Source organism: Macaca nemestrina, chromosome 4, assembly GCF_043159975.1.
Source record: "Macaca nemestrina isolate mMacNem1 chromosome 4, mMacNem.hap1, whole genome shotgun sequence".
In the NCBI taxonomy this organism is placed as follows: Eukaryota; Metazoa; Chordata; class Mammalia; order Primates; family Cercopithecidae; genus Macaca; species Macaca nemestrina.
The window spans coordinates 88856602-88882964 of NC_092128.1; the positions used below are offsets into that span (position 1 = coordinate 88856602).

Genomic DNA, 26363 nt, shown 5'->3' on the forward strand with positions numbered 1-26363 from the left:
TAAATGGTTTGTATTAAGCAAGTTACTGACTTGAGCAACTGACATTTTAATTCTTCCAGGGGAACTATAAAAAAATATGCCTTAGAATTAGCTACATGAGAAGCAAGGGAGTTGGGTATGATATACTAGAACCCGTTAGTCCTTAGTTGAGGGCTCTTCTAGGGGGTGTTAATCCCCAGCGCTTCCAACTGCAGTGCAGGTCCAGGGAAACCTTCAGGTAAAAAAATAAAAGGGTTGACAGTTGGAAGTCTGTGGGCACAGATTCAAGTAGCAATGACCAGGGAGTCTGGGCGAGTACCAACAGCATTCACTGTATATGGAGATGGGCACCATCGTGGGAGGAGTGCTCAAGTGTGAAAAAGCCAAGAATTTAAATTAGCCTTTCTCAAGCATTTACTCAGTCCTCAGGTAAGTACCTAGTGTGTGTAAAGGCTGTGCTAGGTAATGGGATGTATGAATTCGATTGTAGAGGCAATTAGCTGTTTTAAAGCTCAGTTTCTTCATTTCAAATGAGAACTTATTTTCTTTCTTTCAAAATGGAGAATCAAATGAGATAGTATTCCTGAACATACTTTAAAATATTGAGAGCATTTTACACTCATCTCCCTCCCCTGCTTTTTTTTTTTTTGAGACAGAGTCTCACTTTTGCCCAGGCTGGAGTGCAGTATCGCGATTTTGACTCACTGTAACCTCTGCCTCCTGCCTCCTGGATTCAAGCAATTCTCCTGCCTCAGCCTCCTGAGTGGCTGGGATTACAGGTGTGTACCACCAAACCCAGCTAATTTTTATATTTTTAGTAGAGACAGAGTTTCACCATGTTGGTCACGCTAGTCTCAAACCCCTGACCTCATGATCCGCCCTCGGCCTCCCAAAGTGTTGGATTCCAGGTGTGAGCCACTGTGCCTGGCCCTTTGTCTCTTATCAGGAATATGTTAGCCAGTCAAAAGCTTGTTTTCTTCTTCGACCATGTGAATTTGGCCTCTCTGTGAAGCATGTGTAAGATAGTAAGTTTAAAAGTTTCATGAAAGGAATAAGGTACCATGGGGATGGTTATTTTTAGCCAGTTGGCATTGAAGACTTCCTGGGGAAAGTGGATAAAATGGACCTTAAAGTAATGGATAAGAATTATTCTTGTGGAAACAGGGAATTTCTGAAGGAACAGTGTATTCCAGGAGAGCTTGAGCAAAGCCTTAGAGGCAGTGTAACTGAGAACCACTCACTGCCCAGGTTAAGCATTTTTTCCCCCTTAACTACAAATTGAGGATACTAGTACTACCTGCACTATAAGATTGTTGTAACAATATCTTGTAAGGATAAATGAGCTGTGTCATGTAAGGTAGGTAGGATAGGGTAAATTCTAACTTCATCTGTAACTTTTGGTGTCACTGTAGTTTCTGATTATAAGTTATCCAGTCCCAAAGAAAGTAGTGTTTCCTAAAGTATATGGGATGTAAACCCCACAACATCTGCAAGAAAAAAGGATTATGACGTTAAAAGAATTTGAGAACTCCTGTGTACCATACATAGATGGATTTCATAGAGAGGCACATTAAGATAGTAACAGTGCTGAGAAGTGCGGCAATAAATGCACTTTTTTTAAAATACTTTGTTTAACGCAGTATATTAAATTTCTTTAATCTCTGGTTTCTTTTCTGCCCTTAATGTAATACTTATTCAAATTGGATATTCTTTGTAAAATGTAAATTTGAAGAGCTTCATGTGGTGGACCAAGCAGGTTACCAGTACTTATATGTCCATATTAATGTTGTCAGTTTATCTTAAGGAGTTGTAAATGGCTTGAAATAATAAGAAACTTTGCTCAAAATACTTTTTGCGATTCTCCCTCTAGGCGTGCTTCTGAGCAGTTTCTTATTCACTGCCCCCACCCACATCAATCATTGTATGGTGCTTTATATATTTCATTCCTCATTTTCTACACAGAATTGTATTGCTCACCCCATGATTCCTCCCAGGCCTCAGATCTGCTTAGAATGATGTTTTTTTGGCCTCACTTGAGATAATTTAAAGAACATTCCCCAGACAATTCTGAACATTGACTTCCAAAAATACTTGGAGTAATGCCATCATCATTAAACTAAGTGGATAACTTTCAAGGTGAGTGGTTTTAAAAGGGACAGCAGCTTCTTGGATGTGCACTTTCTCTGCAGAACAAATGGTTTGTCTTTTTATAGTCATAGAAGGAGCTCTGAATTCCTACTATGTGCTTGTCCTTTTGGTAGATGTAGTCTATTTTGGGCAGAAGTTCATAGTCTACTGGGGAAAAAATAAATGTTCAAAAGTAACCACTGTAGAAAAGGATAGATGTAGTCATAGAAGCTTCAGAGTGTTATCAAAGTACAGAGGAGGGGTCTTTCATAGGGGTCAAGAAAAGCGACAGGGATACTTATGATGAACCTTGAATACCGCGAGAACAATAGAGATATTCCAGGCAGAAAGAAGTAAATGTGCAGAGGCCCAGAGATGTGACAAAGGACAAGGAACTCCATGTGAGTGCAAATGGAGTGTAGACTCCACATGGGAATGTGGATAGTGAGTAAGGCTGGGAAGCCAGATGGAGTCCTGACCATAAAGGGCTGTGTAAGTGCTGGGGTAAAGAGTTTGGAATTCAGCCTCTAGATGGTAGAGCACGCCTGATAGATTATTAGATAGACATGGCCATAGTCACAATTTTAAACAATTTGGTAAGTGGCAACTATACAGTTGAGTTGGAGCGAGGAAAGACAGGGGCCAGGAGCTCAGGAGGCTATTACAGTGGTCCAGCCAACAGGGAGTCTAAACTAAGGTAGTAATTGTGATGATGGGGAAGACAAAATGGATATGATAGATATTTAAAAGATGAGGAAGGGAGATGATAAGGGGAATCTGGGATTCTTCCACATGGGGAAGAGTTTGGATGTTGGTATCATTCAGTGTGATTAGAATTCAGGAGAGAAACACATTTTAGGGGACACTTGCTGAGTCGTATTCTGTACTTCTTGTGTTTGAATTGCTTATGGGTTGTTCATTTGTATTTTCATCAGTTCCTAGAGTAAGTACTCTGTGCCAAACAATGTGTTTGACTCTGAGGATGTGGCAAGAAAAGAGTCAGAACGTTCCATGTGCCTGTGAAGCTTACAGCTTAGTGGGAGAGACAGACATAAATAATTACCCAACTAATTACTTCATTAGTAAGTATAGAAGAAGGGGACCTAACTCATAAGGCAGTCTGCAGTCCATTCTGGAACTTAGCAAAATAGTTTGGTCTGCAAAGTGACAGATATTTGGGGATGATTGGTGAGTAGTTGCTAACTGAAGTCATTAGTGAGATTGCCCAGACTAGGTTTGCAAAACGGGCAGAAAAGGAGGCTGAGGTTAGAATGTGAACATCTAAGGAGAAAGTTAGATAAAGTCCTAAAATGAAGCTGGAAAAGAGTGGCAGAGTACCACTGCCCCTCGGTATCTGTGGTGGATTGGTTCCAGCGACCCTCTTGGATACCAGTATCAGTGGATGCCCAAGTCCCTTGGGTAAAAGGGCATAGTGTTTGCATATAATCCATGATGTTTACTTTAAATCATCTCTATATTACTAATAATACCTAATTCAGTATAAATGCTGTGTAAGTAGTTGGTATACTGTATTGTTTTTGAACTTGTATTTTTGTATTGTTATTATTTATTTTTAAAAAGTATTTTGCATCTGCAGTTGAATTTGGGGATGTGGAACCCATAGATACGGAGGGCCAATTGTAATTTAAAGGTGTATGGAAAGGGTTGGGAATGTTGTCAAGAGGTCACATAAAGTAAATGTAAGAGGTGCCATGAGCTTTGAAACTGCAGTTCCATGCTGGCTGTAGCAAGAGCAGGTGCAGTAGAGTGGCGTATGTACAAGCTATATTTCTTCCCAGTGGTGTGCTGGATCTAGCTTATGCTGCCTTGAGTGAGCTGGATTGTTAAATTTTCAGGAATTATGCAAGCTGGTTGTTAAAATAGCCATTAGTGAAAATTAAAGTGTGTACACTTACAATTAAATTATATTAGGATAAATGTAATAAAAATATTAAAACTCATCCTCCCTAACTATTTTACAATATTTTCCTATTATCTATGCTCTTAAGGTTATTTATGTTATTATTTTCCTGAAAGGGTGGATGTACTATACAATGGTGTACTACTGCACATTTCTTTTCAAGTCTATGTTTATTGACTTCCTGTTGGCATATCAAAATTACCAAAAGTGAGGGTATTTACATCATGGAAGTTGGCAAATAAATGCCACAGAGATTTTGTTTTGTTGATTTTCTAGACCTGAGAAAGTGATAGAGAAGTTGTTGAGAATGCAGAATACACTTAAACTTGTGTTGGTATACAATGATTACATTGTGAATGGCACAAAAAAATTGAGGAAATAGTCTTTCGGTACTTGTGAACTGTTACCCAATTCAATAAAGAAGTTGCTCTCAATATTGATGAGTAAGAGAAGTTCTGATATACACAGTCATTGTTTCACTTTCTTCTTACTTATTAATGCAGAAGAAAATATTATTTGTGTCAGAACATACCAGGTTTGGTAAGTATTAATGAAAGCATTTTGTAAGAAACAGTTGGCTATATGGAATTTTCAGTAAAGGATATATGTTTTATTATTACTTGTCAATTGTATGCTATATCTCCTTTGTATTAGTACAATTTATAATGAACATATGTGTATATATACATAGATACACTTTTATTCTGATGAGAACCAGTTGTTAACATTTATCAGCACACAGTGGCTATACATATGGGATGTGAAGAAGCAGGTCACGTGTACTTTTTTGAAAAGTATGGCAGAGAAGGGATGTTCCATAGGTACTAGGTTGGTAGGTAGTCAGAAGATGTTTACAGGTTTGGGAGAGTATTTGTTTGTTTATGTTTTTCCTTGAGTGGAAAGTGAGCAGCCAGTAGAGAGGGAGAGATTGATGGTACAGGCGAAGGTGGAAGTAAATGTTGAAAGAAGGTGATAAAGAAATAGGAAGAAATAAGATATAGACTATTGTGGCAAAATTAACCTTGAACACAGGAAGGACCCCTATTCCTGTAAGGATGAGGAAATGATAAACACAAGATGTGATAAATTAAGTACATGTACATTTAAATCATTTACATCAGTGAATTGTAATTTAAGTAATAAGAAGGATGAGCTCAGGAAAAGAAACTCAGAAAGATATCAGTCAATTTACAAATAAAGTATAGATTAAGAGGTGAATACTATGATTGACCATGGCAAGTTTTCATGCTGATTTGATCTCTGAAGTGTTATGCTGTATTTTTAGTCTGTTTTTCTAGGCTGAAATATTTGAATAAAAAATGAGAGACAATTTAAAGGTGCCTCATTGCATTTAAATGCCAACGATTATTTCTTTTACTTAGCTTTGCAACGTAATGCTACATTTCCATGGACACGGATTGAGTTTCTGCGAGATGATCAGAAATGGGATATAATTTGAGGTTGACTAAACTGCATTCATTGCATGCATGGATAGTTTGAACACAAGGTAAAATGTTACCCAGACTGCTGAAGAAAACAAGTCTTATTTTGGAACATGACTTTCTTCAACATTATAATTTATGACTTTTTTCACTTGGATTCTTGCTTTTAACACACTCTTATTTATATATGTATGCTTCAATTAAAGAAATGCATAACATTTTGCTTACACTGTCTTAGTGCTATTAGTTTTCCTATATTAAAATTTACAGCCCTTAATTCTCTCAGTTGAAATATAATAAGATACAGAGCTTTTAAAAATATTTGCATGGTAGTTTGACATTTCAAATCTTTTCAGATCTATTTTCTGAAATATTTATTAATTATCCTAAATATCCATAGATATTTGTATTGATGATGCTAAATATGGCTGTTGATATTGAATATACATGTGTAATCTGCCCATAGTGCGCCATTGTAGCTATCACTTTGAGCCTAACACTGTAGTTACATTCCCCCTCACCTTGCAGTCTAACAGCACCTCATACATCTGGCTGAGGACCTCAAGACTTTGGAAAAATAACTCTGCATATATGTTTTTAGAGTTAGAACACTGTTGTAGCCAAGTGTTCTACACTACTGACAGCTGTAGTCAGACAGCTGGTCCTTGTATTTGTTGATTAATTCATAGTCGCAAGATGATACGGCTGGTTTAAATACCATGTTCAAGGTAGAAAAAGAGGGAAGAATCAGCACAGCACTAGCCATGTGTGTGTCTGGTTTAATCAAGAAAGCAAACGCTTTAGACGTCTTTAGCAGAATTCTTCTTAGACTTCATTGACCACCCCTGGCTACAAGAGAGTTTGGAAATGTGAATATTTAACTTTCCCACATCTATATTGGGAGACAGCAAAGGAGAAGTTGGTAGAGAATTAGTAGGGTTTGCCAAAGGGGATGATCTCAAGTCCTTTCTAGCTCCAACCTTTGCATTCTTACTATCAGCTGAATGCCATTTCACCTGGAAGGCTGCCTTTTTATTCCTTACCTGCAGGTCTGGGAGAAACTTTGTTGACCTCCAACTAGACTTTATTTTTAATTAATAAGTGAAGACCTGACACAATTCCTTCTTGAGGAGAGGATCCATTCTTCAATGTCAATCTAGATAGAGCAGTCCAGGAAGTAACCCCAGACTTGAAAGGGAACCAATATTAATGACATCTTATTCTCAAGCATAGCTGCTGGGAAGGCTTCTGTAAAAAAGATAAGCAAAGAGGAAAGTAATCTGAGAATCTTCCTGGTAATACTTTTTATATCTGAATGATTTAAACAAGTATAGCTGCATATATTGCTGAGTTGTTTTCCGTTTTGTGTGGGACTATGTATTCAGACTTCTTGTTTGAAATATGTTAGCCTCTTCACAGCTAAAAAATATTAGAAACGAGTGAAATTTGAGGCAACCATTTGTTCATACACTCGCAGGGAGCATAGAGTATAGATAAGAAGTATATATTTCTAAAAAATCCATATGGCCGGGCACGGTGGCTCACGCCTGTAATCCCAGCACTTTGGGAGGCCGAGGTGGGAGGATCACAAGGTCAGGAGATCGAGACCATCAAGACCATCCTGGCTAACACGGTGAAACCCCGTCTCTACTAAAAATACAAAAAATTAGCCGGGTGTGGTGGCAGGTGCCTGTAGTCCCAGCTACTCAGGAGGCTGAGGCAGGAGAATGGCGTGAACCCGGGAGGCGGAGCTTGCAGTGAGCCAAGATCGCGCCACTGCACTCCAGCCTGGGTGACAGAGCGAGACTGTGTCTCAAAAAAAAAAAAAAAAAAAAAAAAAAAAAAAAAAAAATCCATATATGGATCAATTTGCACTATTCACATTTGCAAAAATATAAGACTTCTGACCTTCTAGGCAAATAATAGTTGTTTTAGATTTGTGAGAATATTTTTAGATGACAAAAAAATTGGTTGCACAAGTGCATGAGAAGCCAATTATGTTATTTGCGAATTTACATTCCACCATGAAGATACAATGAGATATATGTTTTTCTGGAAATGTGGTAGATTCCAGTGTTAGGTTAAGTGATTTACATTTTATATTATTTTATATCCTTGAGGGAGTTACTATTATTTTCTCCTTTTGAGGAATTTGATGTTCAAATCGGTTATGTTATTTGACCAATGTTTCAGTGCCAGTAACTCATGGCAGCTGTACTATGAAACCAGGCAGTTTGCCATACCTGCCAGCTGTGGACCTGTGCTCCCAGTAATAATAACAATTAGGCATTATGCCAAAGATTTTATAGTCACTTAATCTATTATTCATTAAAATCCTAGAAGCTGGTACTACTATCATCATCCCTGTTTTAAAGCTGAGAATAGTATTAGAGAGATTCAGTAGCTGTCTCAATTTCTTGCAGCTTCCAGGGTTAACCTGTGGCTTCAAACTCAGGTCATCTGACACCATGTGGACCCTAACCACTTCACTACATTGATACTTAGTTACACATTGAATTGTATCTCTATAGTTTTCTCTAAAATGTAGTGTTTATTTCTACAGAGAAAAATTCATCCACGTTTTGAAATTCAAGAAAAGCCTTCTCATGTTTCTCAATGGTTTCATACTGAGATAATTTTCCTGTGTTAGATCAAATTTGGTAGCAATTTTCCTGGTGTACATTAATGAAAATTTGATATGCATTGCTTTGTTTCTTGCATATATAACCATCATTTAGATTAGTTCATTTTTTAGGTGATTGAATTTTTGAGAATAAAAATTTAATTTATATTAGAAAAATTCCAGAATGAGAAATTGGATACAAATTCCAGCAATTATGAAAATTATGCCCGATTGGAAAAGTTACATTTTATGTTACTTGCTAAAATTTTTTGAAAAGGATAAAGTGATCAATTTATCTGTCAACTATCACTGTGATTAAAGGATATTAATCAAAAGTACTGTGTATTCCCTTATACTGTGAATTATGATTGGGAAAAATGTGTTTGCTATTCAGTATTTAAAAATAACCTACCTCTTTATAGAAACAGCTATATGAAATTACAGTTCATTCTAGATCAATAGTGCTTTGGTTTGGTTCACATATGTATCAAATAAAATAATAAAAATTTGTTACATGAAAAAAAAATCAACTTTATTATTCTAGGCCCATTTCATAGCCTAACTCCCCTTCACCAAACTCAGTGCTGTATTTTATAGAGATTGACTCAGAGGAGAAAGATCTGTGACTTCTATCTTGCTGCATGACCTTGGGGAAAATTGGCTTAAATGTATGAAAGGATATTTCAGGCACTGACTCAGACTAAATAAATGTGCTAAATTTGATACAGTGAGTGGGAAATTTTTCTCACCACATGGAACCACTAATGAGCTTGGGAAGTAAACATAGTTAAGTAGGCATAGTTGCCTTTTTGTTACAATCATTCTGAATTGGTCCATTAGCATGAGTAACATTTCAATGAACTTCGCATTTGTAGCTTTAGGATTGACCAAACCAAACCACAACATTATAAACTATTTCCAGGTGAGAGGGTTGTAGTGGGTTGAATTCGTTTTTCCCCAAGAGGTCTGTTTAAATCCAAACCCCTGGTACCAGTGAATGGGACCTTATTTGGAAAAAGGGTCTTTGCAGATGTAACAAAGTTAAGATGAGATCATACTGCAGTAGGGTGGCCTATGAAGCCAATGTGACCGGTGTCCTTATAAAAAGAAGAGAAGGTCAGGAGATCGAGACCATCCTGGCTAACATGGTGAAACCCCGTCTCCAAAAAAAAAAAAAAAAAAAAAAAAAAAAAAACAAAAAATTAGCCAGGCGTGGTGGCAGGTGCCTGTAGTCCCAGCTACTCAGGAGGGAGACAGGAGAATGGTGTGAACCTGGGAGCCTGGGAGGCGGAGCTTGCAGTGAGCCGAGATCACGCCACTGCACTCCAGCCTGGGCGACAGAGCAAGACTCTGTTTCAAAAAAAAAAAAAAAAAAAAAGGTGATAGAGAGACTGAGACACCCACGGGGAATACCATGTGACATCAGAGATGGAGACTGGGATGATGCAGCATTGAATTGATGCATTGGGATGATGCACTCATTGAAGAATGCTAAGGATTGCCAGCCACCAGCAGAAGCTAGGAACAGGAAAGGAAGGACTCTATTCAGAGTCTGAGAGGGAGCACGGACCTGCTGACACCTTGATTTCAGACTTCTGGCCTTGAGAACTGTGAGAAAATAAAAATCTGTGGTTTTAAGCTGCCCAATCTGTGGTACTTTGTTACAGCAGCCCTAGGAAAGGAATTCAGAAGTTGAGAATGAAGAGACAATGGAGAGAATGAAGAGTCAGCAGCAGTGGTAGTGCTCCCTGGATTGACTCTTTCTCCTGTAGTTCCATATCTTTCCTCTTCTCTTATGTTATTGTCATACACATCAGACAACTGTGCTGTTTTTTCCCCCTTCATCACTTACAGATCTCTCTGAGTCTCATTTGCCTTGTCAGTGTGATGAGGATCTTAAACTTTCCTGAGTAATAGTAATGACCAACATTTATGGGAGTTTAACCCCATGGTAGAGCCAGGGCTCAGGGTTAACATGTGTTATTTCATTTATTCCTCACCAGAATCCATGAGGATTATGTTGCTATTATCCCTACTTCACAAGTGAGCCAGGTAATCACATTTCTCTATGACCTCTTGCTTTCTCTTGCCTTGTTCCTTCAGAGACTTGAACATGAGAGTCAGAACTGGAATATTGTCAGTCCTTATAGTTCCTTGATGGGAAATATAGCTGATCCCTAACTTTACTTAGTCTGGGTAGACTGGGGGTGAAGGCCATTGGAAAGGGATGTTACATCAACATGGTGCATTCTTTTTGGCCATGTTACAGTTTCTTCATGTATAGAACACAGAAATTTTTTATAAAGATTCTTTCTTCATTATATTTCCCCCATTTCATTGGGGAAAATAATTTTAATATAATTCCCTTATTTTCTAGCTTGCTTGACAATTTCACTGTCAGAGCTACTTATGATATAACAGAGGAACTTAATGATATAGCTGCTATTACTGACATTCACCTTGTGCTCAGAACAGCATTATGTACAGCAGACTATCAGATGGATGATATTATTACTCCACACCTGACAGTCCAGGGCTTAAGAAAGTAACATGGTCCAAATTACTAGCCTTCAAATCCTTGTCTATTTTGTATCCAGAGCCTATTTTTGTATATTCCTTTTTAGGGAAAGCCATTACTACAGTGACATGGACTAATTTATCAGATTAATGATCAACTTGGAAGCTGGACATCTGGGCTTTAAGAGGATATTGGCCAAGACAGGGTAGTGTGGGAAATTGGAAAACACTTGAAAAGTGGCATGCTGAATGCAGGTAGCTTAGATTTAAGGATGGGGCACAGCATGAGGACCCCAGGTTTGTCAGTATGGGGATATCAGAGATGAACCTGGCTTCTTTCAGAATATTTTATCTAAAGCTCTTCTAGAGTTAGACTAATTTCCTTAATTACCATAATTAGGGCCAAGCAAAAATTGAATGTTTCCTGCTTCACTTTTTGGTTGCTTATTTTCTCTGAGTCAAGAACATGATAACAAACTTTACACTCTATTTCTAACATGGACCTTTTAGTAAATGGTAGGTTACTATAACAGAAAAGTTGCTGTATCTGAAATCAAAGTGCACAAGTCCATTCCATGCTCCATGCTATTTCCTTGCAAGTCAGAGATACTGTCACATGCCTATAACACCAAACAGTCTTAGAAAATACAGCCAAGCAGTAGTGTTGGAATAGGTCTTAGAGGCAAAACTGATCTGACCAAGCAATGTATGTTGGTTAAGTGAAATATGAAAGACAGTCTGTTCTATCTGAGCCGAGGACATTTGCCATAGAAAATGTTTGTTATGGCACAGAAGAGAGACCGAAGCTACCAGTTTCTTACCACCCAAACTTGAATTTGTCTCCTGTCTTCTAAACTCTAGAGAACTGTCGGTCTTCTGAAGAACTGTTCAGTGTAGTGAAGGAAACAGGAAGAGAGATTGAGGAGCTTAGCCAGTTGATCAGAAGGATTTAATGGGAAAACACACTTGGACAGTGAATAGACACTGGAAAATCTGACTGTCTAATTTGGATTTTCCCAATATACCTGTCATGGTGAAGTGAAATATCTGTTGGACTGAAAGTAAGTGTGTCAGTTATTTTGGTCACAGCTCTGCTACAAATTGACATTATGACTGGGAAGTAGTTCTTTGTGGCCATAACTTTCTCCATGTGTCAAAGTTGTAGGATTTTATATCCCTTTAACTTCTCTCAAAATTTTTTTCTACTTAAAAAGCCATAGGTGTCATATTGAGAATTCATTTCATCAAGTATTGATCAATCGTTGGGGTGTTTGCCATGATCTTGTCATGCTTTTCATCTTTGCCACCAAAGAATATTTTTAGGAGTAATGTATGGGAAGTTTGAAATGTGAATTATATCACAGTTTGTATCTGGAAATCAATGTCTAATAGATAATGAAGATAGTGACTACTGTCTAGTAAACATTTGCTATTGGGTAGAAAAGTCATCAGATTCTCCACAGGAGAAGATTTTGCTCCCTTGGGACATTTGGCAATGTCTGGAGACATCACAACAGAAGGGAGGAGTGCTACTGGCATCTAGTGGGCAGAGGCCAGGGATGCCGCTAAATATCTTACATTGCACAGGACAGCCCCCCACAACAAAGAATTATGTGGTCCACAAGGCCAGTAGTAGTAAGGCTGAGAAATCCTGCTTACAGCTTGTTTAATAAATATGCATGCTGATCTCAGAGGATGTTATGCTTATCTTGTAGCTGAGGTTCAAAAGGGTTAAGTAAATTCTTCAATGTCAAACCATTCATTAGAGACGGAGCCAGCATTCCATTCCAGTCTGTAAAGCCAATTGAGGGATGGTCCCCAAACACAAACCTTTTCTATTTTGCTGCTTTGGAAAGTTTCCTTCATCCTCGTTTCTTCATTTTTAAGATAAGAAGATCTGTCCTTTACCAGAAGTTTGTAGTAGTATATTTGAGTGGGGGTAGGCAGGGGGGAGAAAAGACAGGGGGTTTGGAGATTTTCAAAAAGTTGAGGTATTATGCTTAAATGTAATATTTTTGGCAAAAATCTGTAGTCATAAGCAGTGTGGGTGAAATACAAAATGTATATTTAGACTTTAGTGTTTCTCATACATATGCATTGTTTTTAGATTAAGAATGAGAGCTTTTAGTTTTTGCTTCTCTTTGTATCTTTCAAAAGCAATTTGATTTGCTCTTCTCTTGGGCATGATGGTGATTTGTAGAGCTTGCTGGTTGTTGAGAAATCGAAGACTCTTCGTGGGTTCTTAAGGATGAGAGTTTACTTCCATACTGGCAGTAAGGTAGATTTTGGGTTTTGAACTTAAGGCATAACAGAAGACATAGAGATGAGAGAATGGCCAAATTGCATTTTAGAGAAGGAAGTGTGGAGAACCCCATGAGAAAACTGTGTTTTACTTACATCTCTGGTCACTGATAAATTTCAATTTTGGGACAAATCCTGACAGATAAGTAAGGTTATTGGAATGTAAGAGGTAGGAAAAAGTTAATTTAAATTATTTTATTTGAAAACTTACATTTTATGAGTGGGAAGTGTGGTTTAGGGTAATTGGCAAGACTCCCTCCTCTAGAATATTAAATTTTTGCCAAAACTGCCTTTTGAATAGAGTATTTTGGGACTTGCACATTGAAAAATATAGGCAGTTGCCTTGAGTAGGGCTATACTTGCCCGTAGAGTTTTACACTTCCACAGGGAGTCGGGTTTTATTCTGGAGACTTGTGGCAGCAGCTTTAGCTGCTCTGTGTGATAATCAGCACACAGAGCAAAGGCACCTCAGTAATTTACTGGGTGTTCATTCTGTCAGTTGGTAAATTTAATAAAGAGAGAAAGGACAGGACATGTAGCTCATACAGCCAAGGTAAGGTGAGCACCATAAGAATATGCAAAAAAATAAAAATAAAAATCATTGAAATTATCTATAAAGGAGTTGAAAACAGCTTTTAATCAACATTCAATAATTGAACCTTTTAAGGGAGCAGTACACAGAGATGTGCTCAGTGTGGCAGTCAAGTTAACCAAAAGAATGAATTCCAGCTTTTGAAAGCATCAGGAACACTGAGGCCTAACCCTTACTGTCTTATACTAACTACAGTCTTACTGTTTTATAATAACTGCATTCTTTTTACAGGCATTACTAATGATTGCAATTTATTTTTAAGTTAAAAAAGGTTATTGTATCATTGAGAGTAGGATTAGACACTCTGAAACTCTTAGCAGTTTGCAAAGAAGAGATGAAGAGATCTTGAGGAAAAGATGAACTTTCTGTGTCATAGCCAACCTTGATTTGAATCAGAATTGTCATTTTGTGTTTCTTTTCCAACCTTTTATGAAATGAAGGCATTCTTGTATTTCTTCAACTTGCCAGTTCCCCAGAAACCAACTTTAAGATCCATGGTATCAGCAGAATTTAAATACAAGTAACAGTAATTATAGTATTGAAAAGCCCCCATAGCACTCAATCATAATATTTTATTTAAGGTCGGGAGAGCTAAGTTAATTCATTTTCACAAGCAGTTGAAAGATTGTGATGGAATTGATTTTTTTTAGAGACCATATGCATATTTACCAGTTGAATAAACTCTGGTTGTCAGTTATGTGTGTAGGTTGGTGAGAATTTGGATATGTTATATGAGGGCAGTATTCTTGTAAGGGGAAAAGACGATGGAAAGTAATGGAACTGACAGTGAGTGCTTTTACTGGGTTTCAGACACAGCACTGGGAAATACTTTGGTATGTAATTGTCACAATGTCTCTGGGACCTAGATGGTATTATTTTCATTTTATAGCTGAAGAAAAAAGCCAAAATAACTAGAAAGTATTTTTCCTACTATATCCTTATCTGAGTCAAGAAATGGAGATTTTTTTGATGTGTGTGTTTAGTGGGGGCAACTTTTAGCTGTTGGTTGACTTGAACACAGAATTCTAAGGATTTGGATCTATCATTATTTTTAATTTTTGTTGTCGTTGTTGTTGCTGTTTTTGAGATGGAGTCTTGCTCTGTCGCCCAGGCTGGAGTGCGACAGTGTGATCTCAGCTCACTGAAACCTCCACCTCCCAGGTTCAAGCGATTCCCCTGCCTCAGCCTCCTGAGTAGCTGGGATTACAGGTGTGTGCCACCACACCCAGCTAATATTTATATCTTTAGTTGAGATGGGGTTTCACCATGTTGGTCAGTCTGGTCCTGAACTCCTGGCCTCAAGTGATCTTCCTGCCTCAGCCTACCAAAGTTCTGGGATTACAGGCATGAGCCACAGTGCCCAGCCTGGATCTATCATTAAATACAAAGATTTCTGCTGGTTAGCGTTTTTTTTTTTTAATTTTTTTTATTTATTTTATTTTTTTATTTGAGGGCAAAGTATTCATATACTTATTCAAGTTGCTGCTTTAAATATTTCCCAATGTCCCTAAAGAGACATTGGTTACAGTGGCAGGTTTTGGCACAATGGGTGGTTATTTCCTAATAAATAGCCCAATACCTATTTAATTTGTAAAGTAATTCCTTCCTCCAACAGAAAATTACTTTAACATGGAAACTGGTAGGCTATCTTAGTTCTAATTTTGCATTGCAAGTTGGTGCTGCAAGAGGTCACAACCCCCTTTTATTCAGAGCTATTTTATCTAAAATGGTAAAGGAACATTTATCAGTTTAAAAGCCAGAACTCCAAATGTGATTTTTTCAGCTGATAACTCAGTTTCATGCCTAAGTATTTTAATTATAAATAAATATGTAACCCCCCGATTTAAAACAGGTTGCATTCAAAAGTTCATTTGGAACAGAGTCGTATGAAGTTTGAAACATTTTTCCATAGAAACAATGTTAGGTTTCCAGGCCAACCCACAAAAGCCTATTTAAACCATATCGTACAATTTCTGCTCTAAAATCATCACGGGGCCCACACAACATATATAATAATATTTCTATTGGGAAAATGCATTTGGAGTTTAGCTTGGAATAGACTAGAGTTTCACTGGAGTAGAACTGGGCAAAATTTTAAAGTCCTTCTGCCATTTTGGCAATGAGAATCAGCAGTTTTTCCCTAAGATGTATCTTTGGTTCCCATGACCTGGAGTGAGGCAGGATGAAGGCTAGGGCAGGGAACGGGGTGTCTTCCAAGGGTGAATTCATGATTCAGCATGCTTTTGGCTGCAAGCAAGAGACTATTGAACTTGAATACTAGAGTTAATTCTCTCACATAGTAAGTCTAAAACAGACAGTTTAAACTGTGGTTAATTTAACATCTCATTGAAGTCAGGGTTCTAGAAACCTTTATAACCTTATAGTTGGAAGATGTCCACTAAACATGTAAGAATCTTGTGTATACATAACAGCCTCCTAAAGGAGAAGGAATGGGGGGTGCTTTCTTAATCTTACTAAATAGGAAGCTATTTCCCAGAAGCCCCGCCTCCAGCAGGTTTCCTTTACGTACCATTGGCCAGAACCCTGACTCACAGCCTGGCCACCAAGAATCAGATTGTTAGAAGTGGCTTAGAGTCTAAGTTCTAGTCGAATTATAGTTTACCTTCGGGGGATAAGCAGGTGACCACCTTCTCATCACTTTGCCAAGCTCATTTGGAGATCTGTAGACAAAGAAGGTGGAATATCTGTTGGGTGAATGTTATCTATGTCTTTCATGGTCTGCCTTCATAGAGCAATGGCCTAGGGCAAGGGCAAGGTCAGAAAATCAGAGTTTTTATTTTAGCTTTCCAAGTAGCTGTGTGATCCTGAAAAAGTCATGTGCTTTTCTTCTGCAGACTCCAGTTTCTGTAAAATAAGGAGGTAGGATAGATTTGTTTATTCCTCAGTTTATTCATTCAACAAATGTTTATGGAGCACTTACTTTGTTATAAGCAGTATTTTACACACGGAGGTTACAATAGTGAACCTTTCAAAGTTCTTCCCAGATATCTTATGTTTTTATGTGATTCCATGTGAGAAGCTGTGGTCTTGGTAAAGCTATGGGCATTGGGGTAGGGATGGTATGCACCCATGAGGCCTTCTAATACTGTCAACTCTAGGGGGAGTTTTTGGACTTCATGGGTTCATTTCACTTTGTTTATTTATTTAAGAATCCAAGAGATTGATCTGGTTCCTTCCATTTGTCTTGCCCCCAGCTGCTGTTACTGACAGGGTTTCTGCTTTCCGTAATGCCCATTCTAGAGCAACACATAACCTCACTGCATTTTTCTTACACTTCTGCCTCTGATCCCAAATGGAACAGATGACTGATATTTTCTCAGTTTTTCTTTTGTTTCTTTTCTTTTTTTTTTTTTTTTAAATATTGTTAGCAACAGAGGAAATAGATGGCAGTGGTCGTTGGGGGAAGCTTCTCTGCCCTTCACACTTATTCCTCCTAGCACTGTAGAGAAAGACAAAAGAACATTAAAGCAGAAAGAGTATGTTCTTGAGTCTGTAATACTGAGGTATTATCTTCTTATATTTTTGATAAATAGCCAGATTTGATGAGGAGAGAGAAGGGTATGTTGGAGGAAGTTGACTGGTGGCTGAGAACAACTGCAGGAGTCCTGGGGAATGAGGGTACCCTTCCGTCTTTTACCGTTTGTCTCAGCCATATCAATTGCTGCTACCTGGGACACTGCCTAGGACAGGCTGCAGTGCAGGTGAAGATCAAGGACTGGAGAGGGGAAGGGGCTGTGAAAGCAACATCAAAGGTTTGGGGGCTATGAGGGGAGATGGCAAAGAGATACTCTGTTGAGAGACTGAGTTTCTAGGATTTTCCTGAATATCTGTTTTCCAAGGGAATGTATATATACACAAACACACATATATATGTGTGTGTGTGTGTGTGTGTTAAATGGAGCAACAAGATGGGGACTGGCTTATGATATATATGATTTGCTTCTTAAGTGATGATAAAATAAATTCTGAAGTACTCTGGTGATTTTAATGACAACGCTTTGGAAACCTTTTGGGACACATAGACAGGGATTACAATCTGTGTTATCTACTTATCTATCTCAGGGATCGGCATACCATTCATATTTACTATCAGCAAGATAGTAAATATTTTAGGCTTTGTGGGCCATATGGTCTGTGTTACAAGTACTCTGCCCTTGTAGCAGAAAAGCAGCCATGCACAATAGCTAAGCAAGTTGGCCGTGTTCCATTAACACTTTCGCTATGGACAACTTCCTTGTGTTTCCTTCAGTTTCATATAATTTTCATGTGTCATAAAATATTTTTCTGTTGAGTTTTTAAAAAACTATTTAAAAATGTGAAAACACTCTTACTTTGTGAGTGGTGCCAAAACAGGCCTGCAGACTGTAGTTTGTCAACCCTGAGTCTATCTGGCTATTATTTGTTTATTTGTTGGTTTATCTACCTGTATGTTTTTCTTCTTCCTTCTTTCATCTAGGAGCAGAAATCTGGTTCCATTAAATTTTGTACAAGAAATTCTTTCCTATTTATATAGTCAACTACTCTAAACACTTACAAAGGGGATAGAGAATAACTGATTTATTGAATTTCTAGTATTGATTCACTTGTGTCCTATGGTTGAACTTGTACAAGCTTTATGTATTATTGTTATTTTAAAATACTACATTTATCATTCTTACAACCAATTTAGAATAATTACTTTGTAAAAGATCCTTGAGGAAGTACATTACATCTAATAAAAAATTACCTTGGATCTTGTTAAGACTTGAAAACCCCAGGTGAATGATAGCGTTGGGTCAGTTTTTACATTCTGAATAGGGCACTTGTTTTTTCTGAGTCAGACAGGCAAGACTTGGATAGCTGTATATTACTGTTTATGAGCCTTATCCTTTCCTGCAAATCAAGTGTTTATTCCACTCCTGAACTTAATTAGCAGCTAAGAGCTTTGTGCTTTGTATTTTAAGGAGCATGTGATTTGTTCATTAGTTCAAAAGCAGATTAATTATTATATCTTTAGTCACCATCTGTAAACACATCTATATTGGTGAGCTCTCTCCTGCTGAGTTACCTTGAAATGCCCTGTGGTGTTTTATTAGCTTCAATTCTGTGTTTATTACAGTTGGCTGGAGATTTTTCAATTTAGTTTATTGGCCACAGAAAGTCCAATCCTTCTGTGGAAACTACCAGTTTCTGAGAGTGAGGGGTTTACTAGTGCTGGCTATCAATTTGCTCTAAACATTTTCCCCAAATCAAACTGTATTTATGTTTGGATTAAAGATAGTAGTAGTTTGATTATAAGCTAAGGTTTTAAGCACCATATGTATTGTCTGCATTCAAGGAAGAGCAATTGGGATTAAAATTAGTAATCTGCATGACAAACTATCTTTCTAATCCAAGTTAGCTCCAGACAAAACTGTGAAGTACGTGAGCACAAGAGGATAAATGAATAATTACTGATGCATGGGCATTTTAATATTATGTAATTTTGGTTTTGCAGTGATGCTGTTAGGTTCCAAGTGACTCTTAGAGAATTTAAAGAATTTGCATAAGATCACTGAAAGAGCTGTGATATGAATCAATGTTAGTGTGACTTGTGAGTTTGTGCTTCTCTTCACCAGTGTCTAGATTGTCAGAAAAAAATATAGGGCACCTAGTAATATTTGAATTTTTAGATTATCAACAAATACTTTTTTAGCATAAATATGTCCCAAATATTGCTGTCCTAAATATTGTGTGGGCCATACATATATTACCAAATTATTCATTGCTTATCTGAAGTTTATATTTAAGTGGGTGTCACATTTTATTATTACTTGTGAAATTTGGAAACCTTAGTAGGGTCCCTTCCTCCTCTTTCCTTCTCTAGGCATTAAGTCTCTCCAGGAATCCCTTACCTGTTTCCCTACTCCCTCTGTGCTTCTGCCTTTGGCTTATTAAGCCCGTTCTTTGCTGCTTTAGTTTGAGGTTTACCTGCTCACGTAAACTTCAACAGTAACTGAGGACCTTATTCTCTGGTTTTCAAAGTGTCTAGTGACTATTCTAATAAAGTAATAGGATTAGCCTGTTTATTAGAGCCAATGTCTTCAGTGATTATATTTTTCAAGTTATGTATTTATTTAACACAGTCATGCTTTCATACAGGGTAACTCCGGAGGCCAAAATTTTTGGACCCTGTGCAAAGAAAATGAAGAGTTTTAAGACCATTCTTTTAGTTATTCTGATAGGGTATTTTCCCCACAGAACTTGTTGGTGGCTTTATGTTTTTAATTTTATCTAAAATTTGATTATTATGATTATTCAGATTTTTTTTTTGCTTTTGATTCTTGTATACTAAACAACTTTTGAAGACAATTTTGGTGCATTTTAAAACATAAACTTTATAAAATACTTTTAAAAGAATTAGTAGATGATTGAGGGCTCTAACAATTCTTAAAATATATTTTCACTTAGTAAAAGGCAACACTTTTACAATACATTTTTTATTTCTTGAGTAACAAGAATACAGAGGGAAAAGTTATGGTTCTCAGTATCCAACCATTTAGCTATATACCAACATAGTAGCAGACCAGACGCTTCTCAGTGAAGCTAATCCAAGCCAGCACCTTATGTTCTCTGCCCAAACTCTGGGAAACTTGTATCTTTACCAAAAAATCTCAGAGACTGGCCTGGAAACCACTGGGTAAATGAGGAGGATTGTTTTATTATCTAGTTACCTTAAGAACTTTAACTGGAGCCTCAAACTCTTTTTCAGACCACTAAGCAGAAAGCGTGTGGTGTTAGCCATAATGTGGCTGCAATAAGAATGATAGCGTTGGGTCAGCTAACAGCACACTATGGATGACTGTGGCTCCTTTCATCTCTCTGAATCTTGGCTTTGTTGTCTGTAAAATCAAGCAGCGGTGGGATTGAATGATAGCTGAGGTCTTTATTAGTTTGTTACTGGCTTCAACAGAGTTGGGAAGCCTCAAACCACATGAACCTTTCTCAGAACTGCTTCTCAGGACACCTTAGGGTATTTGAGTGTTGACAAGAACCATCTCAACTATGTGCAGATCCCTTGGAATAGAAACAGTGGCTCTGGAAAGGCTGTTCCCCAAGGTCTCTGCAGTCAGCCATGCACTTAGATTTGACTACAGACAAAACAGATGTATTCAAAACATTGAATGGCATGTTTTACCTAAATGGTAGGGGTTAGGAAAGATAGCTTCTTATTGGGTCTTTGTGCCATGTCTCTTTATTCCTTATGACTAGTACAGCTGAATCCTGATTCTCTTTCCTTTTCCTTGTCTTCCTTTCTTCTCTTTCTGTCTTTTTTTCTCCCTCCCTCTCTCATTGCTCTTTTTTTTTTTCCTTTTCTTCCTTCCTTGCCACTCTAACAGGCTGAGAACAGGACTTTTAGGAATTATTTTTCCAGAAATGATATAGTTACATTGCCTTATCTGGATTTCCAGAGCTCATTTATCCTCATGTGCTTTTTAGCAAGAAAGAAAACGTAACATAAGCCCCCAATCCTTTCAAATACGTTAAAGAGAACAATGCTGTAATCGAAGCAAGGAGGCTGGGATTTGACTCCCTGTCTTCCTCTTACCTACTATTTGTATGGCTATTGATGAAGTCACTGAATACATTTCATTATATCTAAAATGTGAGTATAATCCTTATTGAACTCTTAGGATTTCATTAACACTGAAATTCTATTGGAAAACTGTTTTTAAACTGATATACTATGGAAATTATTTTTTCATGTGCCTAGGTAGGTTTGTTTTCTTTCTTCTGTCTGTAATTCCAGAGTGGTTATAATGTGTCTTTCTCTCATGCTACACTAAATTCATTGGGGGACCTTGTTTTATTCACCTTTTGAGTTTTAATAAGCCTATAGAACTTGTAAAATGAGTCAGCATTTAGTAGGGTCTTATGTGTACTAATGTGTCTGAAGGCATGTACACATAAATTTAACTAATTTTTATTTGACTTATGATTCTGTCCAGTTTTTAAACAATATTAAAACCTGAGGAAAGCAGAATATTTAACTTTGTTATTATAGTTGATTAAATACTTTACTATCTTTTTGCATATTCAGTTATCGGTAGCTTGTGCAGTCTTGTAAGACATTGATTGTGGTACTCATTCATTCTAAATCCATTCATCTATCCAACCAATAGTTACTTTCCCCATTAACTGTCCACTGATTTGTGGTAGGCACAAAACAGATATAAACTCTGACATCATGAAGCTTATAGTCAATGGAGGAGAAGGCAATGAAATAAGTAAACACAAATGAAAATGTAATGGCAAAGTGATACAAGTGTTAAGGAGAGCATCCGGTTTCAAGTGAATGAGAGTAACGGTGTCACCCACTCTAGAATGGATATATTTAAATTCTTTGAGGAAGTGGCATTTAAGCTAAGAGAGATCTGCTCTTGAGGATGATTAGTTCTTGGCTAGACAAAACCAAACCAAACCAAAACAACACAACGGATGAAGAGTGGATCAGACATATTACATGGTATATACAGATGGAGTATCCCTTATCCAAAATTCTTGGAACCAAAATCCTTTGAATATTTTCAGAATACATACTAGTTGAGCAGCCCTAATTTGAAACCAGAATCCACAATCCAGAATGCTCCAATGAGCATTTCCTTTGAGCATCATGTTGATGCTCAAAACGTTTCAGATTTTGGAGCACTTTGGATTTCAGATTTTCAGATCAGTAATGCTCAACCTGTATAAAGACCCTGAGGTAGGAAAGAGCCATGTGGACTCAAAGAGTTGGAAGGTAAGCATGAGGAGTAGTGGCGTGAGGGACAGCGATGCTGTTCATAGTGCCCAATTCCCCGAATGTTTTATTCCCTTACTAAATTACTCCGTTGTAGTTGCTTTTTTTGGTGTTTCATTTTTCAACATCCTCATATGCCTCCTTTCTTGGTAACAGCTTTATTGAGATATAATTTACATATCATACAGTTCAACCATTTAAAGCATACAATTCAGTGGTCGTTAGTACATTCACAGAGTTGTGCACCCATCACTGCAATCAATTTTAGAACAACTTCATCACTATTCTCTGTAGCTGTCACCCCTGAATCCCTCCATCCCTGATGCCCTAGGAAACCACTAATGTACTTTTTCCCCATTTATCTATTTTGGATATTTCATATACATGGAATTATATAATTTGTGATCTTTTGTGTCATGCCTCTTTTAACAATTTTCTGTTGTTGCATGTTCATCTGCTTCCCATCTTTGCTCCCAAATTACTGCAATTACAGACTTTTTCTTGCTTTCAGTGTGCTGCCTTTTTCCAGTGATGTTTCCCTACACTATTAACAATGCCCAAACTTGGAAGAGTTTCCATATTGCTAAATGAAGTCATAAAATTTATATTAATGAAAAGTTATCTTTCTAGTTTCTTCTTATCCAGCATTTAGAAATCTTTACAAATCACCAGTTGGTCATTTTTCTGTTACTCAAATTTGTGCTCTTTTACCTAAAAGAATTAGGAATCCAAATGAGATTTTGTACTATAATAGACAAATTGCACAAAGCTTCCATCCACTTCTAAATAAAAGGAAAACTTGGACAGCATACATTTTGACATTTTAGATGGTATGTGTAAAGAACACATACTTACCCAAATCTATTCCAGTGATTTTTTTAAAAGGTGAACTCTCTGCTTTGAAAATAGAACAGTGATATTTCAGTCCCCAATATTTATTAGTATGAACCTAACAAATATTGATTGATTGATAACTAATAGCAAAATTTGGTTGCTGGGTAGATATCTGCAGTCTGCTGAAAATCAAAATGTTATGGTTAAAGAACTAGTTTAGTAGCACTAATCAGAATTCCTTGGTTTCTTGGGAAATTAGGAGGTTGCTTCTTTCCTACCAAAGAAAATGAATTAAGAAGTATTAATAATCTTCATTTGTTTTTGGCTAGACAACTTGTTGGAAGCAGTAGGGGGTAAAGTATATACATACTATTAAACTGTCTTCTGAAATAAATTGTAGAGGGCATTTTTTGAAGGCAGAAAAGGAAGAGTCGGTGTGTTTCCTGAGCCAAAGCTTTGGTCATTGTCACTACTCCCTTCCTTTTAAGCAAAGAACAGAAACTCTGATGTTATGAACAAGAGAGAAGGGTGAAGGTGAGGCGGTGAGAGCCTCAGTGCTGGCAAAGGGCTGTAGACCCACACCCCCTCATGGAGAGCAGGTCTAGTCAGGCAGTCGTGTTCACACATCTTTGGTCTTTGCACTCTGAGCAATACAAAATTTAAGAATTATTGTTGGAATGATAGATAATTGGGAGTCAAAATTTAAGACACCTTCTTCCCCAATATGTTTTAGGCAAAGAAGAGGTTGACGCCAAGTATTTAAGAGCTATTTTAGCTAATGGCAACAGATAGATTATGGAGAATCACTGCTTGTTCTGTGGGCCAGGTGGTAATTACAGACTTACAGATATAAGAGTTGAATGTGTTCCATTCTCTAACACCTTCACACGCCTCTTTTTGAAATTCTCTATTGCATGTTCATTTACTTCCCTCCTTTTGCTCCCAAGTCACAGCAATTAAGGGCTTTTTCTTGCCTTCATTGTGTCAGTGTGTCCCAGTGATGTTAGTTCTCTTTTCTTCAGACAATTAGTAGCTTCCAAAATCCATGATGATCTCCAAATTACTAACTACATAAATCAAATGGAACTACATTCAAGGTGTTTAGAAACTCTCATAAGATTGTAATAATATGAAGAATAATAGGTAAAATATTTTGTCATATCTGAATATATTCAAAAGTTGTGATTGAAGTTTTTTGTTTTATTTTTGCTTTTGTTTGTTTGTTTTTAAGAGACAGGGCCTTTGTCTCACTCTGTTGCCCAGGTTAAAGTGCAGCGGGTGATCATAGCTTATTGCAGCCTCGAACTTCTGGGCGCAAGCGATCTTCCTGCCTCAGCCTTCTGAGTAGCTGAAACCATAGGCATATACTACCACACCTGGCTTTGATTGAAGTTTTTAGCCTCCTTTTTGTGGGACCCCAAAACATTCCTTTCTGCATTAAGTGGAATAAATTAATAATTTTCAAAAAAGACAGCATGTTCCTTCAAGTAAGTTTATTCAGAAAATGACCTAAATCATTAAAAGACCTTAACTGAGTTCTTTGGACCTGTGAGGCCTTAGTTTTATTATCAGTAAAATAAAGAGTTTGGCCTAGATTGGCTTTTAGTAAGGTGATTGGTGCAAGACCTCTTCAAGTGATATTGTTTCTTTATATCAGAATCCCAATGTGCCCTGCTCCCCCTTCCCTAAATAAAGTAACTTTATATTTTATTTGATTTTACTTTTGTATAACACCCTAAGGTTAACAGTCTTTTAAAATAACTCTCGGAATTAAATCAACTGGCTATGAACTTTGGGCCCTGGCCTAACGGAGTCCTCTGGTCTTTAATGTAGCTGAAACTGCTCACCATGGAAACAGCTGATAGCAGTGGTCTGTTTGTCAAGGAAAGCAAATCTTGATTCAGACTTCTCCCCACCCTCAGCTCACCATCCTTAGCTTCTGTCACAAATTGCATTGGAAAATACATTGGAGAAACACAAAAACACAGAAACATGAACTCTGGCTCAAAACAGAACAAATTCCACAAAAATTGCCCATGGCATATCAGTAAAATACAGGATTAATCACAAAAAATAATTATAGTCTTTGGACATATCGGAATCTCATAATATATTTAGAGCTGTTCATTCCTCTTATCACCCTCTTAAGAAAAAAAAATCCACTGAGCATTTAGTTAAGCAGTGGTGATATTCTAGATGACATGTGAGAAGACTTGTCAAATATCCATGACTTGAAACTAAAAACAGCATGACTTCTTGTCATTTTAGGGAGACTTAGGAGCTAAGTCTGGTAGCTTTGGCATCAGCCTATTTTTAGCAGTGTGTGATGTCTGTTTTTCCTGGTTATTATCCCTGGGCTCAATTTTGCAATTATAGGATGCACATGTTATTCAGCAGATAGGAACGTTTTCACTTAGTAAACTGTATATGTGAACACCTTTTTAAATGGCTTAATGGGCTCGAGTTTTGTTGGTTGTTTTGCATTTAAAATGACACTTGAGACAGATAACCAAAAGCATAAAATGGAAAAGTGATTATTGTAGAAAAATGGGAAAGCAACATGTTTCTGTAAATGCTTTCGTGTCCCTTGCTCAGAGAAACACCATTTGACTATTGGAAGTTGCTATGGTAAGCACGCAACATTTCCATGGCGTTACATTTTACTTTCTTATTTGCTTGCTTGCAGTTATTCTTTAAAAATATATCTATATCCATATATCTGTGTGTGCATACACACGCACGCTTGCGCGCGCACACACACACCTCTAGCCTTTCATCCATCTTTTTTTTTTTTTTTTTTAAATGTGTCTGAGCACCGCTTCTTAGGCAGGGTCAACACAGTAAAACTCAGCTTTGATTATAATGTTCACCTTCCTGGAATTGGTCCATTACAACCATTGTGTGAATAACCTTGTGGAAGTTTCCTGTAAATGTGCTGGCTCCTTGGCACCATAGTGTTCACAGCGTTCATGCTGTGGGACTGCTTTAAAGTTCAACTCTCCTTAGCAAGAGCCTTGGTATTTCAGAGACTAAATTATCTTGGGGCTGAGTAATGCCAAGTAGACCTGCTTTATTCCTAATTCTACTGGATAGCATATTATTTTTTATTAATGTCTGGTATATATTAATTAAATATTATTAAAGGACTGCTAGGGAAAGAAATGAGCTGTTGGGTGACCATATAAATTCCTCTATAAGTCTGATAGATCAAGACCAATGGAGTTAGTGCTTAATTTCCACCATTAGCT

At 37.3% G+C, this 26363-nt stretch overlaps 1 protein-coding gene across 7 annotated transcripts in view; it reads left to right on the forward strand.

Annotated features, from left to right (window-relative positions):
* The window catches only part of LOC105475646 (histone deacetylase 9), a 919991-nt gene that overhangs the window by 21385 nt on the left and 872243 nt on the right, over window positions 1-26363 (forward strand). The window contains exons 4-6 of one of the 7 annotated variants that reach the window (XM_071094020.1): window positions 636-758; window positions 1942-2115; window positions 5410-5534. The exons of 5 other annotated variants lie outside the window; for them this stretch is intronic. The gene's annotated coding sequence lies outside the window, so the exon portion shown is untranslated. The remainder of the gene's footprint in view (window positions 1-635; window positions 759-1941; window positions 2116-5409; window positions 5535-26363) is intronic. One more of the 7 variants, XM_071094022.1, reaches the window with a different exon arrangement.